Source organism: Ascaphus truei, chromosome 1, assembly GCF_040206685.1.
Source record: "Ascaphus truei isolate aAscTru1 chromosome 1, aAscTru1.hap1, whole genome shotgun sequence".
Classification (NCBI taxonomy): domain Eukaryota; kingdom Metazoa; phylum Chordata; class Amphibia; order Anura; family Ascaphidae; genus Ascaphus; species Ascaphus truei.
In genome coordinates this window covers 160323424-160343540 of record NC_134483.1, presented here as the reverse complement: position 1 = coordinate 160343540, position 20117 = coordinate 160323424, and the positions used below count along the sequence as shown (strand labels likewise).

Sequence of the window (20117 nt, the reverse complement as noted above, 5' to 3'; positions counted from 1 at the left end):
ATATCCTATGTGCGCGGAAAGCCCGCGAGTCAGTCTTCCAGGAGCGAGAGAGCGGACGGATGCGTCCAGGGTGTCAGTAGCCCATGGACTAGGCCAGAACTCTGCCCCTAGGCCCCAGACAGGCCCTGAGACCCTAGCAAAGTAGTATTGTAGGAAGGAACCAGATAGGGACTCTTCCCCTTACCAGTACATGTTGACTGGATGGTCACGCGTTGCCCTGCGGCCTGGGACCAGGTTACAGGCTCCATAGACATTTGGTTAGACACTCTGGCTGGAGCTCACACAGCAAGGCGAATCTGGACCCCTTAGGAGAGAGGGGATTTGTGTTGGAGGCCCCGCTGCATGGGACCCGCTCCAAGGGACCTGCTCCAACTCACTACACCAAGCAGCACCTGGGTACTGGAGTACTTAGGCAGGTACCCAACATGCACCTATATCCACAGGGGGTAGAGCTACCTCACACTTGGGTGGGAATTGCTGGGACAGGACACCAGGGGTACTGGTGCCACAGCACCCTCAGTACTTTGGGGGAACCACCACGTGTTGGGTCATTGGATGTACACTGTGGGTACAGTTATTGCCGTTATTGTATGTATGTATGTGTATACAATAAACCTTAGTTCTATACATTGCGTGGTGTATTATTATTTACTGTGTATTGGTTCCTGTGAGGGGTTATCCCGCCAACGCTGGGATCCCTCGTAGGTGGAAGCGCTGCACTGCAAGGAGAAAGAGCTCACCCCAGGCTCCTAGAGGCAGAGACTTAGGTCTCCTGTGAGCAGACCGGTGCAGCAGCACATGTAGTTACCCACATAGTTCCCTTAGGCATAGGAAAAGGGGGCTACAGAAATATTTAAAAAACTAACAAGAAAGGAAAATATAAGAACTTAAAATCAGCTCATATGAGGCCACACTAAATATGCCATCAGGCCAAGTATTTTGTCACTCGCTTTTGTCCATGTTGCTAATACTTATAGACTTGTAAAAGATTAATGTGTCAAATCCTCTATCAAACACACTGGATATAAAGTTACTCGCATTTCCAGTGGTATTAAGTACCACAGGTTGAATATACATTGAGTAAAAAAAAATGTTTCATATTATTTATCTTTCCATACAATACCTGATAATTTCAGTAGATGGCTCATTGTCCTCGTGTTCTGCGAACTAGTCTTTAACCTGCTAACTTTCTCTATGCCCATCATGATATTATGTACCAGTGTCATATCCCCCATGCAACATCTTTCTTCAGGCTGCCTTTCCTCCAGCGTGAATAAAAATCATTACCTTTTAAAGCAGCAATCTGCACGGTGTATTTATTTTGTCTGTCATTTGCTAGTTTCTAGCTGAACTCCCCAGCTGCAGACCAACTCAAAACATATACGTTTTTGAAAATCCAATTACATCGTGGCTTCCTATCGGCTGGAGTGAGGCTGACCCTGGCGACAATAAGACTCTCCAAGACAAGAATTCTTGTCTGGAAGGGGTAAAAAAAAAACACTCCCGTTATTTCACTGCAATTAGATGTTGCGAGGAGCAGGAGTCTGTCTATATAGTTCCGGGAGACCCCTGGATGAAATACAGTTAAGAAAATAAGTAATTGATTGCTGCTTTAATCTTCCTTGTTTCCCATCTCATGACCTGCTCCAAACTCATTAAGTAATTTCTGAGTCGGGGTAACAGGAATGAGACATAATATTCAACATGTGGATGAATCATGGGTTTATAGTACAATAGCATTATTGTACTTTCTGTTATAGTTTCAAAGCCTTTGCTAATTAGTCCTAAAATTCTGTTTTGGCCTCTTGGACATTGCTGCTCATTGAGTTGATGTTTCCAGAACAAGACATGCAGCAGAGAAGTACAAGGGAAAGAAAATTGCTGGCCCTGTAGCCCGTCGGTCAGAGATGACGTTCCAAGTTTTTACTATTTATTATTAATTTTGTTACTAAACATAAAAAGACACTGGATAGCAGGTTTGCCTGAAAACGATGAAAGACCATTTACGGTGTGTGAAGAAAGAGGGTATAATTAGAATGAGTTGGCCTTGCCCACTTCCACCCAAGACAATGACGCACGAACACAGCCAAACCTAAGGTTTGAGAAAACATCCAGAGATGGAAGAAAGGTCTTGTGCATTAGATTGAAGTTTCAAGACCATGTCTCTGCAGGTTATTGAAAGCAACACTACAAAATTAGTGTGCATGAGAACATTGGTAAGAGTAAATATATAGTTATTTTGGCACCATCAATTATTGCAGAAGAATAAAATATCAGTGAGATTTCTAGGGGGAATTCCTGTATGTTGTTGTATGTTGTTGATCCATTAAAAAGTATCACAAACTACAAAGAATATATATTTCTCCAAGAGCAATATGACCATTACAACTTTGTACAGCAACACATTCTGATAGTGGGGTGTGACGGGATCTGTTATATACCCCTCACTGGTAACACGGTCATCTGAGCTGCTTTCGGTTTACCAGAAAAATTTAATAAAATAACTAGACAGACACCAAGCTCGTGCATGTTTGACTCCCATCTCCTTTCACAAGTAGTTCACTGGTAAGACATGTGCTTGTAGTCATTTTATTAGGAGAAAACTAAGATGACAACATTTTGTGATCAGTTGGTCATAAGGAGGGGGACACGTAGCCTGATTCGTTAAAAAGAAACAGGTGTGGGGGCTTCCGGTGACGTCACCAGGGATGGTCGAGTAGGAACAGAGCTCTGCAGACCCGCACGCAATTAATAAATAATTAGCGCTCTCCATCAATAATTTCCCCACTTTTTTTGGCTCCCCCGGCAAAACAAAGGTACAGCCATGTCCAATAAATTAAAAAAGCAGCCGAACCCGGTAGTTTCCAAGTACTTTTCGCCGCCCCAGAAGAGAGCGGTGGAAGGCAGTGGAATCCAAGATGGCGGCATGCCACGAGGCCCCACAGTAATACCGAGCGGAGGCGGGCAAGCCAGTGGAATCCAGGAGGCAGAGGAGCCCCTGACAAGATCATATATGGAGGAACTCTTTGCCTCCATGTACACAAAGCTGCAGACATCCCTCCAGGCGGAACTGAAAGCGGCAGTAAATGATTTTAAGCAAGAAATCACGACCCTCACGAACAGAACAACAGAAGTGGAAGAAAAGCTGAACGACTCCCTGAAAGGGCAAACAGAGGCGGAGGACGAAATAGCCCGCCTGGGAGAGGAAATCTTATGCCTCAGGGAGGCTCAGGAAGAGCAGGAGAATAGGGACAGACGGCAAAATTTGCGCGTCAGGAATGTCCCAGAAACGATCTTACCCGAGCAGATCAGACCTTACCTCCTGGAGCTATTCACAATGATATGTGGGACCATGGAGGAAAAAGACCTGGAGATAGACAGAGCCCACCGCGCTCTAGGGCCAAAGTCGGATGACCCAAGGTGAAGAAGGGACATTATAGTGCGGATGCACAGTTACTCAGCAAAAGAGCAAATTATTGCTGCCTGCTGTGGAAGAGACTCCCTTGTCTTCCAAAATGAGACGCTGATGATGTTTAACGACCTATCGAAACAGACTATGAATCGCCGCCGGGAGCTAAAACCCTTGACCACACTCCTCCATGACAACGGGGTGAAGTACAGATGGGGCTTCCCCGTCAGGCTGATAACAAACAGGGGAGGAAAGTTCCTTACAATTCGCCATCCGGGGGATATGATTCCATTGTGACCCTCCCGCTCCCATGGCAAGGAGACCCGCCGAACTCTGAGGCGGAGGAAGGAAGAGGTGCCCCTGCCCGAGCCTCTGTAAGGATTGCGGCGCTTCACCAGACGAAGGAGAGATAACAACATACCCGCCCAGCCAGGACCCGATCAAGTACGCTGCTGACCAAAACCCGAGAAGATCACCTCAACGGCGGTCCCTCTCTACATGTGCTGGCTCCCGAACACCTTACCTGCCTGCACCCCGGCGAGACGAGAAGCTCCCTCACGCAGTGGTCCACGGATGAACGTGGAGAGGATTCATCAGCTGTTCCAGTCTTTTTTCGTGTTTCCCGCTCGTCGGGTGGGAGGGGGGGGGAGTTCCCTGATTTATGGCCGCGCTTTGGTTCCTGCTTTGGTTCCTGCTTTTGGGTCGGACTTCCCCCCCCCGAGACCCGCGGGGGGAGGAGGACCTGCATGGGAGGCTCGGAGCGACGGCGGCTGCAACCTCCTTCACCAGCGGCCCCTGCTCCGGCAATGAGTCGACCGCCCCCAGTTCCGGAAGCTAAGTCTGAATGTTCAATGTGGACTTGAATTAAAGCGATAGTACAGTATTGATATTTTGCCATCCCCCCCCTGACTCAATCGGGTGCTCACCCCCGAAGTATTAGAGAAGGCTGTGAGTCCCCCCCCCTCTTCCCCCATTGTATTATATTGCTTCGCTCATATTCCTGTTAAGTTCCAAACCCAATGTGAGAAAAGTTTCCCCGGTTTAAAAGTTCAGTGTTTATATACCTGGTAGCCGGATGAGCCCCCAGTATAAGAGTGAATAAGGTCGGGGAGTTCCCCCCTCGCCAATTGGGTTCAGGCTCAAAGAAAATGATAAATAAAGTAAATAAGGCTATTAGATTCCCCCCCCCCCCCTTGGTGCCAATGGTATATGTCAAAGAAGGAATAAAGGACAAATAAGTCCCCCCCCTTGTTCCCCCCTCCCCTTGTCCCCCCCCATGTTTCCCCCCTCCCTCCCCTTGTCCCCTCCCCTTGTCCCCCCCCCCCTTTGTCTCTTCTCCCCCCCTCCCCTTGTTTCCTTGTCTCCCCCTCCCCCGGTCTCCCCCCCCTCTCCTGAGGTGGAGAAAAAGATTAAAAAAGCCCTAAAGGAGTACTTCCTTGACAATTGTGGGTCAGTTGCATCGCCCGCTACCCTATGGGAAGCCCATAAAGCGGCAATTAGAGGTAATTTTATCTCAACTGCCTCCCATAAGAAGAAAATTAAGGCAAAAACAATAAAAGACCTGACGGAGAAAATAACTAGCTTAGAACAACAACATAAAACTAATCCATCAAAAAAACTCTACAAGGTACTGACCACCACTAGAAATTAGCTAAAACATATCCAATTTGAAAATGTGGAAAAAGCCCTTAAATGGACCAACCAGAGGTACTACGATAAGGGTAATAAGGCCGATAGACTCCTGGCCACCAAATTAAGAGGCCTACGAAAAAGGTCCCAGATAACGTCGATTAAAAATGGGTCTGGTGAGGGGATGTACAACGAGAAAAAAATAACGGACGAATTTACCAAATTTTACACAAAACTCTATAATTTAAAGACCCAGGGGGGTGCCTCAGATGGGCCAAGACCTGAGGTAATCTCAAAATACTTTGACGACTGTGAACTCCCCACACTGACAGAGGAGGAAAATTCCTTCCTTAATACTAAGATCACTAAAGAAGAATTGATATCCGCTGTGAAGTCCTCCAAATTATCTAAAACACCGGGTCCTGACGGCTTCTCCAATGTCATCTCATAATACCAGGCCACCGTCCCCTATAGGCGTTCCTTTTCCTCCCACCGCTATTAGTTAGTTTAGTGCGTGTCATTCCCAGCCCAGCCAAGAGCAGAGATGATAAAAACCGAAGAAAATAGCGGTCAAGTGAAAAATACCATTCAGCTAGAAGCATTCGCAAATCATTCATCATTCATTATGATGTCACACTTTCATACTGTATTTCAGCGTCCTGTATTGTAAATACTTAAATACGGTGACCCTAGCTTGTCTTATCTTCTGTCACCTTCTCATATTCTTTCTGAATGATGGCCTGCCGCCTAGTGGCCAGACCTGGAATGACAAGATTCAGTCCTCCCCTGCTAATACAATATCCCTCACTTTTTTAATATTAATCATTAAAACGTAAGGAAAGACAGAAAACAAATGCAGTCAGCTTGTGCCAAAAATGTTGCCCAAGAGAAGGGTCACATTTTGGGCAGCATTTTTTGTGTGTGTCTGTGTGTTTCCATTGTAAACTCTTACTGTCTGAAAATTCTCTGTACTTACAGCTTCGATTGTAAGCTCTTTGGGGCAAAGACTTCTTTTTCTAACGTTACTTCGATGTCTATAGCACTTATTCTCATTATGTGTTATATTATTATGTCACGTGTATTACTGCTGGGAAGCGCTATGCACTGTATATGGATGGTGCGGTACAAACATATATATGCATACATGGTAAGCTGTAGTTAGCATGTGTATTCTCTGTTATAGTTATTGCTACTGTACTGTACTGCCTGTGTGATGTATCAATATGTTGCCCTTTCTGCCTGTGAGCAGGTAGCCAGTGAGTTGCTACAGCAACCTCTGAGATTTCTCTCAGAATGGGCTAGTCTGCCCTCCCCTCTGCCTTGCTGACAGATAATCTGTCCCCAGACTATTCCTGTTACCCAGACTCCCTCACACTTCCTTTTACTTCCAACATTGGCTGAGTGAGTACGTTTCTGTTAACTCTCTACTGGCAAGGCCTCATCCTTTTCACCTTTCCCTACTATCAAGCACATTCACCATAGAGACATTCTCTCACAACACCATCTTCCACAAGTCCCTTTGTGTATCTACGCTTTCCTCAATAAAGTAAGAAAAGACAAATAACTTGTTGTGCTTGTAACAGGAATGAGTTGAAGCTATCTGGGCTATTCATACCACAAGTGACTCTGGTCTCAGAATACAATGTATTACTGCCTGGTAAAACATTTTATAAATAAATTAATGAATTAAAAAGTCATCAAAAAAGCAGATGTGAATCAGGAAAATCTGTTCTGGGAAAGAATTGAGGACCCTCAAGTTAATCAAGAGCAGATGAGTAAATTTAAATAATCTCTTTTGAGGAGATATTGGGGATAATTAAAGCACTGAAAAATTATAACGCCCCCAGACCAGATGGATACACAGAGAATTTTTTTTAAATGTTGAAATCAAAAATACTGTAGCAACCCACTTAACAGAGTTATAATATATGGAAAACTAAGAGTATATAGAGAGAAGCATATAGGTAGCACCATGACTGATACTATACACCTCATACATAGACCTTGACCCCTAGCAGATTGTCATGATTCCCTCCAATTGTACTCCTTGAAGACCTGTACACACCCTGCACAGAGGAGTCAGGTTCAGGCCTAGAACTGGTAAGAACTAGAACATGTACATAACAGAGAGGGGGTCCCTGCTCAGCCTTGTATTAACTTTCTAGAGGGGTGCTATCAGGGAAAGGTATACATGCACACCACAAAAGAGAAAGGATCCCTGTCGATACACGCTCCTCTACTAATTGAAAAAATAAATAAATTTTATTGGCATAGAAACACAAAAAAGCGTTTAAAACCTAATACTAGCGCTGGTGTGCACAGTGAATAAATTCTCTGCTTGGTGAAGGGGTTAACAATTCTAGTCCTTTAGGTGGGCTAAAAGGTGTGTGGTCACACTATTGTTCACCACAAAGGGGTTAAATAATCTCCCAACGGTGAAATTTAATATTGCAATCCTTATATTAATTGATTAATAAATTAATAAATATTAATTGTTAATATTCAAATGCCAAGTATTGTGTATGTAATACTACAATGCTGGGTTTACATGTAGTTGATAGAAAACCTATACCTCCCTAATGGAAAAGTGGTATGATAATTTCTTCCGACACCTATAAGGTATATTCAAACTTCGTAAATTGCTGTGATAATTTTGTTATAGCCCTTATAATATATGATGGGAGAATGATGACAAGTATCCTTGTTCCTGTTACGTTATAATCATAAACAAAATCTGTGGTTGTCCTGTTTGGCATACAACACATTTAAATTTAGCTAATTTAATGAGATGCTAATCTGTTCTCAAAGGAACGGTGAAAGATTCAACTCCTGTAGGTAAGCTAACACGTTATGATCTTACTGTAGTTCACCACAGTGATGTTATTTAGTAGTAACCCATAGATGGGCTGTGGTATTACAGTTCTTCTGTTAGTACTGTATAAAGCAAAGAACATAAGGATAATTAATCCTCAGCCGCAGAATGTTGTGTTTGTATCACTGCAGCACAGGATTCACAGTGTAGATGCAGAACGGATATTATTTATTTATAAAATATTTTACCAGGAAGTAATACATTGAGAGTTACCTCTCGTTTTCAAGTATGTCCTGGGCACAGAGTTAAGACAAATAATACATGGTTACAAATACAGTTACATAAATGAACAGGGTATACATTATATACAAGACATTGCGTGCACAGTTAAAGAAAATATATATTATGGGCGTATGAAACAGTTACAGACCAGATTAAAGTGTGAGACAGCCTTAGATTTGAAAGAACTTAAACTGGTGGTGGATGTGAGAGTCTCTGGTAGGTTGTTCCAGTTTTGGGGTGCACGGTAAGAGGAGGAAGAACAGCCGGATACTTTGTTGAGCTTTGGGACCATGAACAGTCTTTTGGAGTCTGATCTCAGGTGATAGGTGCTACATGTGGTAGGGGTGAGGAGCTTGTTCAGATAGATGGGTAGCTTGCCCATAAAGAATTTAAAGGTAAGACAGGAAAAGTAAACTTTGCGCCTAGACTCTAGTGATGACCAATCTAGTTCTTTGAGCATTTCGCAGTGATGTGTGTTGTAGTTGCATTGGAGAACAAAACGACAAATTGAATTGTAGAGGGTGTCAAGTTTGCCAAGGTGGGTTTGAGGTGCTGAGCCATATACTATGTCTCCATAGTCAATAATTGGCATTAGCATCTGCTGTGCGATATGCTATCTGACCAGGAGACTTAGGGAGGATTTGTTCCTGTAAAGTAACCCTAGTTTGGCATAGGTCTTGGTTGTCAGGGTATCAATGTGCATCCCGAATGTTAAGTGGGAGTCAAACCATAAGCCCAGGTATTTAAAACTAGTGACAGGGGTTAGGGTGGTGTTAGCGTTGGTTCTAATCAGGAGCTCAGTCACTGGAAGCTTTAAAAATTTAGTCTTGGTCCCAAACACCATTGTTACAGCCTTGTCAGTGTTTAAAAACAGTTTGTTTTGGGAAATCCAGTTTACGAGTCTCAAAAAGTCAGACTGAAGTATGTGTTGAAGGTCAGAGAGGCTATGGCTGTGTGCATATAGGATTGTGTCGTCTGCATACATGTGTATTGAGGCTTCCTTACAAGCTGTGGGAAGATCATTAATGAACACTGAGAAGAGTAGGGGCCCCAGAACAGAGCCTTGCGGGACACCACAGGTGATATCCAGGGGGTTGGAGTTAGAGCCTGAGATGGACACATGTTGGGATCTTTCTGATAGGTAGGACTGAAACCAGTTTAAAGCATGCTTCCCTATTCCAGAGCTCTGGAGTTTGTTAAGCAGGATAGCATGATCAACTGTGTCAAAAGCCTTTGCAAAATCTAGGAATACTGCACCAGTGAGTTGTCCCCGTTCCATTCCACACTGGATTTCATTGCAAACTTTTAGCAGGGTAGTTACGGTGGAGTGTTTGGGACGAAACCCAGATTGGAATTGGCTAGGGAAATTTGTCTTGGTATAGAAATCGCTTAATTGGGAGTGGACACATTTTTCCATGACTTTGGATAGAATTGGGAGAAGTGAGATTGGCCTGTAGTTTGAGACAGTGTTTTTGTCCCCACTTTTGAAGATTGGGACAACTCTGGCAGTTTTCCATGTCTTAGGGATATGGCCTGCAGACAGGATAGAGTTGACTATGGACGCAATTGGTTTGGCAATGGCTGGGGCACCAAGTCGTAGGAACCTAGATTGTAGTAAGTCAGGTCCACATTGGCTGCTTAGTTTTAGTTTGAGGAGCGCTTGTATAATCTCCTCTTCAGATACTAGGCCAAATTGAAAATTGTGGGCAGTGTAGGGAGGGGGTGGGACAATAGGGGTACTCCCAGGATGAGATTCAGGTTTGTGGTTTGGGCTGTGTTTTGCTAATAAGTTAGTGGCACACCCCACAAAGTAATCATTGAATGCATTTGCAATGTCAGTGGGGTTTGTCAGAGTAATATCCCCCTTAGTGATATTACTTGGTTGTTGATGGTTAGGAGGCTGGAATATATTGTTGATAACCTTCCAGAAGTTAGCTGGGTTTGTTGTATTTTGGTGGAGATTGTCAGAGTAATATTGTGCTTTTGCATGCCTTGTTTGCCTTGTGCACATGTTCCACATGCATCTGTAGTGATTGAGATCCTTGGTAGTGCCATCTACTTTGTAGCTTTTCCACAAGGTATCCCTGAACTGGTAGAGTGCTATAAGGTCAGGTGTAACCCATGGAAGGTGGGCCCCCCGTACCCTTATTTTGCGTAGTGGAGCATGGGTATCACAGAGTTTTAAGAACTCGGATTGGAAATAGTCGAGTGCAGAATCAGGGTCGGGAATTAAATCGATTCTGTGCCATGGGCAGTTGGTAAGGTCATCCAGAAACTGTTGTGGGTTAAAGTTTTTAAATGTTCTAGTGAGGAGAACTTTAGGGCTTGATTGGGGCGGTTTAATTTTCCTTACACAGTACACTATTGCATGGTCACTGAAAATGTCAGGAAGGATGCCAGAGGATTGGATTCTGCTGGGTTTGAGGAGAGAATCCAGTCTAGCAAGGAATGGTTGTGCGATTTCAGGTTTATCCGTGTGGGTTGGGAAATGAGTTGCGATAGGTTAAGTGATTTAATTTGTGTGTGGATTTTGTGGTTTTTAGTGTCAAGCCAATTGAAGTAGAAATCCCCAAGAACTAGCAGCTCACTCTTCTCATTCAGAGAGGAAATGGAGCCAAGAAATTGGGTGATATCAGTCAGGGATTGTAGAGGGGCTTTAGGGGTGCAGTAGATGCCTGCTTGGTAAATTGTTCAATGATTGAACTATAATAATGTTACTTAATAATGTACTTAAAGTGAAGCACTCCTCATTGTAGTTCTTCTCATGTCTATTATAAATAGAACCCTTATTTCTGACAGAATTTGTGCCGATTGTCAGTTGATACTAGATATATAATCTTGGCGTAATTACTTCTGGGTTAGCAGCGAAATCAGCTGGAGAGAGTTTAGTATTCAACCAATCCGTGTGATTAATTCATTCCACTTCTCTAAAGTGTGTTTAACTTATTAGAGACTGACGTGCTAGTCTGTCACTGCCCTTACAATGTAGCATGCCAGATAGGTAAAAAGTATCATTACGGATGTCATCCAGCATGATTAAACTGACACAGTAAAATGCTGATTAGTACTGAGCTATAGCGCACGGCTAGATTACTCCAACACCATCAGATTCTAACAGAGCCAAGCCTCCTAATAGCAAGTTCTCACTCAACTAGTGGTTGCCCAGACTGGACCACAACTTACTTTAGCTTACTATTAGAGAATTAAACACTGAGAGACACCACACCTATAAGGTATATTCAAACTTCATATGTTGCTGTGGTAACTTTGCTATAGCCCTTATAATATATGATGGGAGATTGATGACAGGTATCCTTGTTCCTGTTGCATTATAATCATAAACAAAATCTGTGGTTGTCCTGTTTGGCATACAACACATTTAAATTTGCTAACTTAATGAGATGCTAATCTGTTCTCAAAGGAACGGTGAAAGATTCAAATCCTGTAGGTAAGCTTACACTTGGATGATCTTACTGTAGTTCACCATATCACAAAACGTGTAAGCTGATTCTACTCAAATCCAATGTGAACAATTATTATTAATATACAAATAGGTGCAATTTACCTCCTAGGCTCAAAATAGAGGGGAAAACACACAGCAGGAGTACAGAACACACCCACAACAAAGAAAGCCCTCGTGGTGACTGTATCCTCCACTATAATCCTGATAAGAAATAAATACATATTAAGGCATATATTAAAGAGTCTCAGCTACAGACTCTCAAACTACACAATACAATGAATAATTATGTACCCACTGAATGACCAATTGGTCATTAATTTAGGATAAACCTTACAGTATAGCAGACAAAGTTCAGTCCAGTAAATCCAAAGGGTGCTGCTCTCTTGATTGAGGATGCCAACCCAGCACTCCAGGAGGAAACTAAGATAAAAGAGAAGAAGAGAAAGCGTACACCTCCTGGTGCAATAAAGTTTTTTACTCAAATATAAGACAAACAATAGATTTTCACTCACAAACATCCAATTAAAATGGGCAGTGGTTTGGCAAGTTGTGCTTCTGGTGCACAGCGTCCCTCCTCTGTAAGGATACTTCGCCTGTTGCCACAGCGCGTCCGCTGCTCCCCAATGCCTCGACAGTAACCGCAGTCTCCTTCCGCACCACGTGACCCTTCACTGGTGCGTCACCAAGAGATTTCTTACTCTGTCGCAGCGTCATAACAAACCAGCAGTTCAGGGATGATTAATTCTCTGCACGGATCACAAAGTGATGCGCTCCCTTCCTATAGGATAGGAACAAAGGGGTGTGATGGAATAATATACTGAACCTCATCACTGGAGAGAACTTCCATAATGACACCTGAATCTACCAGTTCAACAAGGGCTTCCAAAAAGCGCGGTATGGGATCTGCGGATAGCACAGAGTAGGACAAGCCATCATCAAGTTGGCGTAAAGCCTCCCTGACATAACTGTCTCTACTCTACTCTGTCTCTTGTTTTAGCTTCTCTCCTTTCCTGCATTCACACTTCCGCCCTTAGACCGCGCGGTGGCATTCTGCGCATGCGCAAGTCATTGCGCATTGTGTCATGACGTCATCACGTTGTCGTTTTGGCGCGAATTGGCTGCGGGTAAGAGGGTATTTATTGGGTGGTGTCACATTGTATTTTATCCTTGATAAAGAATGCTGCGATGTTCGAAACGCGTTGGATGGGTCTCATGACACATTAAAGTACCCTTTTATATATTTTGACTCTGGGTCTGCTCCATTTGGTTCGTGCGCTCCTCCCAATTTTTCTACTTCTGTATCTTCCTGTAGTCTTGGTCTCTCTCTGGTCTGACTACAGACCACACATGGGTGTCTTTGCCTCGTAGGTATACCAGGGTGTGCAGGCCTATATGGACTCCAATACGTTGGGTAGCTGAAATGTTACTGGCCTGTTATTGCTGCATCTGGGCTGAGGAAAAGACTATGTTTTTGTTTATGTCATTTTGGCGAAATAAAAGCCTACATTTATTTTCTCCAAAACGGGCTCCTGTTTCCCCTCTGCATGCATCACCTACAGGGATACGCTTCAAAAATTAAATACATTGAAAGCATACAAATGGTTTCACTCACAAATTTTAAGTTCTTTAAAGCTGCAGTTCAGTCTTTTTTTTATTTATTTTTTTACTTCAATAGTTTCATGTGGGCAATCTCTAATTACCTAAAGAACTGTACAGCTTCAGGTCAATTCGTTCTCCATGTATTGATAGGCGAAATTTGGTGACATATTAAAAGCTGGGATTTGTTTATAATCTGCTTGTCTGTCAGTGGAAGCTCATGAATATTCATGAGCACTCCTGCACTGACATGTGCTAGAGGGAGGGCAGGGCTGACAAAGGGGTGTGCCAGGGCTTGTGACAGGCCATGAAGGGGCAGTGCCTTAGCAAATGGCTGTTAAAATACAATACAAGAAAATTGGTCTTTCAAATTTGTTTTTTTAAAAACAGAAAATGCTAAAAGTATTTTTTCTTACTACAGAACTGATTTATTAAAAAACCACACATGCAGGATATTGCCTGAACTGCAGCTTTAAGGTATGGTACAATCACTAGAATCAAGGGTCCCAGCACTCCCCTCGGGTGATACAGAGCAGGTATCTTGACTTGTTTGAGCTGCAGACTTGACTTCTTCTCAATCCCGGTCGGCGCTTCCTACAAGCAGCATTCCTGATCTCTCAGTCTCCTGGCACTCCGCCGTGTGACATGCACATGCACACTCAGTTTTTCAGAGAAAAACTTGGATCACTCTCTGGTCAGACCTCTTTTTTTCGTCAATCCGTCCTACGCATTTTGCCAACCATGTTGGCTTCATCAGGGAATCTATTGAGGGCCTCTGATCTTAAAAGGTCTCCTTGAGTCCTGCTCCCTCCTCCCCCTGCTGTGATGAATGTGCTGCTGTCTTGCTCTCTGGGGTGGTGTTTACACAGAGTCTTATCTGTGTTATGATGCCATATGTGAGAGAGATATGATGCAAAGTATAGCCTAGCAGAGGGAGGGGGACTCAGAGGCAAGGAAACATAACCTCTTACTTCCATGACCAGTCTCCCCTCTATTGTATATCAAAAAGAAAGTGAACATGGTGCACTTTATGTGGAATAGAGAAAAATATATATAAAGTGCTTTTGTGCAATCAAAGTGCTCAGTGAAAAAGATATAAACAGTAAAAGAAATGCAGCTTCAAAACCCTTTTGAGGACGGTCAGGTGTAGTACATGGTACTGGAGTTTGGGGAGCGCAGATTTTCACCAAACATGCAATGTAATAAACATAAAAAACACAAATAGTGCAGATGGTATATACAGTATAAAGGGGGTATTGTAACTTGAGATAGTCCTATAAATGGTACACTCACATTCTGCAATATGAAATAAAGCGATTCCAAAACTGTGTTTGGTGCCTCAGAGTTATTCCTGTTTGATTTTTCCACACAGTTTCAGGTTATGTCCAATGGGGATACACCCACAGGACTATGATTGGTTGCATTGCATTTACTTGTTTTTAATTGCGGACACTTGCAATCTGGCGTTTTTTACCTTATAAATTGTCTGTTCAGTCCACACTCCCTAATCCTTGACAAAGCGCCCCTGTGGTGTGAAACGCGTAGGAGAGTAAATATGGACCTTGCTGTTAAATATTTGCACTATTAAAGCCTTTTTATATTGGCCTTGGGACTTTTTCCATTTTTGCCTGATTTGCTACTGGTACGGATGCCCTTGCAATACCATTGCTCATTTTTACTTCTCCCCCTGCTGCCTAGCTAGTCCTCTAGCTACTTGCCTTAGATTGCAATTTAGTGGCACCACTTTTACTGGTCGCTTCCCTGGATCTTCTCCCTGGATCTATTACTTTAGACCAGCCCTTCTCACTCCCTGCTTTACAGATGCAACAAGCTAAATACAGGGAAGGGAAAGGCTGAACCGTAACATGGTTAACCCATTAGAGACAATACAGATGGTCACATTTAGAAGAGTTAACATTTTATAATACAATAATTAATACCAAAGGTACATACTGTAATATATCCAGACATATTCTTATAGGCCTTGACATATACAATGTATGTAGACTAGAAAACTATGCATCGTAAGGTACTACTCTTATCAGAAAACCCCCACAGGTTGTGTCAAAAGTCACTATAGTCAGCTAGTCATAGCATTGGTTACATTACATTATACCCATTTAGTAGGCTGTTGGGTACTACATTTGATATTCAAATTTGTCAGTAAAAAGCAATTTCTTTAATGCACTTTTGTAAACACCAGATGCAGTGAATTTATTTAGTTGATATTCAATGTACATGCATCAACCTAGTGCAATCACTTACGGTTAGAGCGGAGCTGAACCGGCTCTGCTTCAGGCGGCGGATTTTCCGTGGAATGTTAAATCGTCATTGAATTTGGTTTCTCTTATGCCTTTTGCAAATGTTTACATGTGTGGAACAAAATAGTGCAGCGCAAATGAGTACTTCAGTATTAGGTGATACCTTTTTTTATTTGGACTAACAATAGATACTATAAGACAAGTTTCAAGAGTTCTCTCTTCCTCAGGTCAACAGTACTGATTTACAAACATTTCATGAGCTTACCACAGATGGAATAAAATTAAAATTGGGTAAAACACTTATTTTGAATGTATGTATGTATGTATGTATGTCTTTATTTGTATAGCGCCATAAAATGTACATAGCGCTTCACAGTAGTAATACATGTCATATAAATAACAAATATAAATAACAGATCATGGGAATAAGTGCTTCAGACATACTGTAAAAGTAACATTAAGGAAGGAGTCCCTGCTCCGAGGAGCTTACAATCTAATTGGTAGGTAGGGAGAACGTACAGAGACAGTAGGAGGGAATACTAGTAAGTGCGTCTGCAGGGGGCCAAGCTTTGTGTCATGTGTCCATGATTATCCAGTGCTTTTGAATGAATGATTTTTTTTATTCTGCTAAATATCCACAGTTTGTCATGTTGTCCTGTGGTGCAGATCGCTTTCCTTAGCTCATGAAAAATCCCTCAGTTATGCCAGCGATATCTAATCTCTTGATCTCTTAGCGTTCTGGTAACTGGGGCCATTGCTCTCCTTTTTGCTAGCGTAGCAGGTGACAGATCCTGATACACTTGGAATTTTATTTTCTGAAACTCCACTACCTTCAGTTCCCTTGCTATCCGGCATGTTTCTTCTTTGGTGCGGTAACAGTGGAATCTAATTACCACATCCCTCGGGGGGTCTCCTTGCTGAGGTCTTCCCCTCAGCGCCCGGTGGCATCTGTCCAGAACCAGGTCTCTGGCAGCCATGTCTGGGAATATATGCTCCAGCCACCTCGAGGTGAATTCCTCTGGGTCAGTTATAGCTTCTGGGACCCCTCTCAGCCGTATGTTACAGCGCCGGTCGCGGTTCTCTGCGTCCTCAATTTTATCCTCTAAGGAAGTGACCTGTGCATTTAAGGCAGATATTTGAGTCTGTGTTTGTGCTGTGGATGTAGCTGTCTCATCTGCCCTGAGTTCCAAAGCGGCCGTACGCTCCCCTATTGCGTCCATATCCTTCCGAAGTGCCCAAAGCTCAGACTTAAAGAATTGTTGCATATTGCTGCAAAACTCCTTCATGTCTTTACGTCTCATTATATCCATATCGTCTGGTTCCTCAGGTGAGGGGTCCAATTCTGGGTCTGCTGAAGCTGTCTGCACTGGAGACTCAGGTATGTCAGCCCTGGCAGCCTCTTTGCTCTTAAAATAAGTAGACACCGGCTGTGTTTTTTTTCTTAAAGTCTTAGTTGATGCCATGTCTGTATATTTAGACACGTTCTGCAGATACTGGATTATGCAGATGCTGTGTTTTTGCTGGAGTTAGATCGATTTGAAACGCCGGAGGGGATGGAGCTCACACTCTAAGCTGCCATTCACCTCCTTGTCGTGCACGCCTCCCTCAGTTATGCTTTTAATATTATTATGATGCTTCTGATTTTTAATCAGCATTTTTAGAAAAATTCTGCATAATATACTAAAAAGCTTCCATTTCAGTGAAAGCCAACTAAATGGATTCCCTCTTTCTGCAAAAGCTTAATTCCGCATGTCACTATAATTCCACAGGTGGAATATTTGTTCCGCACAGCTCTACTTACAACACACTAGGAAGAAAAAAAAATACAAATACAATTTTAAGGAAAGTAAAGTCAAAATAAAACAGGGAATCTGCATTGGTGCACTATTTGTGCAGAGAGAGAATATTTACACACAACCAGAAACAGTTCATCATATTTATTTCGTACATATAACTATTGCCTTTTTATCTTGAAGGAAGATTACTGGATGAGAAAACACAAATCCCTTCTTAAGACTTCACCTCTCCAGTTAGTTCTGGTTAATCTGCCTAATATGTGTATTAACGTAGCATTGCCAACCACAAGCCCAGCCAAACACACATCTTTCTATTAGACAATCAAACATAATGTGGTTATCAGCAGAGGCGGCCTCCCAACATTTCTCAGTGCTTCTAAATAATCCGGATGGCATTTTGTAAAGAAAGTCTAGGAGTAATGCAACCCATGTGAATCCAGTTTTAAACTCAATTTGAGACATTAAAGCAGCCTCTCCTCTGAAAATGAAAATGCTGACACGGTTTCAAGTACCATGAAAAGTAGCCCTAGGATGATCATAGGTTAGTACAATTCTGCTGTGCACAGTGACAAAGCATTCTAAGAAAACTACCCAAATTGCTCATAATTCGCCGGTTCAGCCTCTTTGTGGAGAGCTGCATGCAGGGCCTGTGACTGTGACATGCATCTGTGTGATCTGTGGTGCTGTACTGCTGCATGTTGACTGCGCACTATTCCTTTTCAGACAGATCTCATCACAGAGACCCCTGTCCGGCTCACCAGTCCCCCTGCCAGGATTCCCCTGTCCTCCTGGCTCAGGACTCCCACCCCTTGCCAGCTCACTGACGCCCCTGCCAGCTCAGAACCCCCCACCACTGTTTGACTCAGAACCCGCGGATGGCTCAGGACACCCTCTATGTAACTCTGTCAGTCCCCTGTGATTTCCCTCTGTGCTCTCTCCCCTGTGCCCTCAATGAATCTCTCTGTGCCCCCCTGATACTCCACTATACCCCACTGATACTCCCCTATAGCTCTCCTGTGATTATCACCTATGTCACCTTGTTATTCTCCACTATACCTCCTCCTGTTACCCCGATTGTCCCCTGTACTCCTTGTGACTACTGTGTGCCCCCATACTCCCATATACCCTCCCCCCTGTGACTACCGCTGTGCCCCCCTTGATTCCCAACTGTGGTGGCACCCCCCTACACCCCATTGTGATTTTCCCTTGTGCTCCCCCCCCCAATTATTCTCCCTGTGGGCCCCCCCCCCCCCCATATTCGCTCCTCTGTTGTGTCCCCTCCTGTAACTCTCATGTGCCTCCCCTGGTTATTTAAAGAAAAAATATATATCTTTCCTGCAGCCAGAATACGTTGACAGTTCAAAAACGAGATAAATCAGCGCAGCTCAGAATTTTAGCACTATAACAAATCAACTTTATTTTGTGTTTTGCAGTATTTTGATCTCGTAGAAAATCTGACATCTCGGGGGCTCATGCCCAGAGTGAATTAAGGAGGATGCTGATTAGCTCTGTTCCGCTCATGCCATGGAAATAATTATTTAAAAAAGCAACCTAGCATCACAAAATAGAAGGGGCAAAAAAAGATCTACCCATCGGAACATAGGACTGCACAGATGGCTCCAAAAGCCAGAAAAAGTAGAGACAATCCCTGAAGCCTCTGAATTCTTCGAGAGGAGGGAAGCAGCTGCTGAAACGCAGGAAAATGGTGACGGCCCCCATGGAGAAGACCCTGAGGTGACGCCTCTCCCTGAGAGATCATATTCAGGTCAGAGGAAATCAGGGTGCTGTACAGCAAGAACGTAAAGAAACCAGGAAGTCAATAGATGAACTGCAAGAGAAGAAGATATTGATAACAGATCTAGGGGTTGTGATACCATCACTGTCCTCTAGGTGCTGGAATAGGGCAGCTATGGGACTTTCCAATGCACTGAGAGTTAATCTCCCTAGAGAAGCCAGAAGCAGCTGCTGGCTAATAGAGCAGGCTGAACTCCTGATTGCTCAGGGAGTTTTAAAAGTCAGGAAGTGACAAGACACAGTGAGATACTGCTGTTCCCAGAGAGGGGGGACAGAGAGGAGTTCTCCCCAGCAGGGAAAGCTGGCACAGTCCCTAGACCTGCTGGACAGTGGTTGCGGAACCTGCTGAGACTGCCTGGGTTGTTAATCCCAGGAAGAAGGAAGGACGTGAGACCTTGCTGAAGCGGGGATGTCCTGTCCTTAACATTGGACATACAGAGGAGAGATTCTCTGAGCTTTCATGGGGCTAATCTCCCCTAGGAAGGAAGGACACGAGACCGCGCTGAAGCAGGGATGACTGCACCAAACCCTTGTATGCCTATGTTCAGCTATAATTGTACCTGCTTGGGGTGGTAACGAGCTTAGCTGTCCATCCAGGTAGTAATGGTTGAAGCTGAATGTGTAGTTAGTCTCCTAAGAGGAGTAGGCGTTTATTTTATGATTTTGTTTTGATTTAAAGGGACATTGGGCCTGTTAGTGTATTATGTGTACTTGTTAATAAACCCCATAAAGAGAAATAATAAGTTTCCTGCCTTAAATCTGGGATATAAGATCCTACGCTGTGACGGAGACATCACAGGGCCTATTCACTAAACTTCGATAAGTAGAGTGCATTACTGAGAGGGTTTGCATATTCTTACCACACTATAGGAAAGTTGTGTGAAAATGGTATTCACTAAGAAAAATCTCAAGTATTTTATTGTGCAGTAAAAAAATGCCAAACCACACCACTTTGTATTTGCTTGATGAGCGACATGTCGCTCCAACAGTCTGTAAGAGCTGCACAGAGAGAGCTGCACAGGGAGAGCTGCAAAGAGAAAGGCTGCCTCTCCCTTCACAGCACTTACAGGCAATC

The 20117-nt window shown here is 43.4% G+C and overlaps 1 long non-coding RNA gene across 1 annotated transcript in view; it reads left to right on the top strand.

Moving 5' to 3' along the window:
- LOC142493205 (uncharacterized) overlaps window positions 1-19873 on the top strand; it is a 58808-nt gene extending 38935 nt beyond the window's left edge. The window contains exons 2-4 of the long non-coding RNA XR_012801042.1: window positions 16780-16830; window positions 17972-18152; window positions 18682-19873. This is a non-coding gene — a long non-coding RNA (uncharacterized LOC142493205). The remainder of the gene's footprint in view (window positions 1-16779; window positions 16831-17971; window positions 18153-18681) is intronic.
- Window positions 19874-20117: the final 244 nt, after the last annotated feature.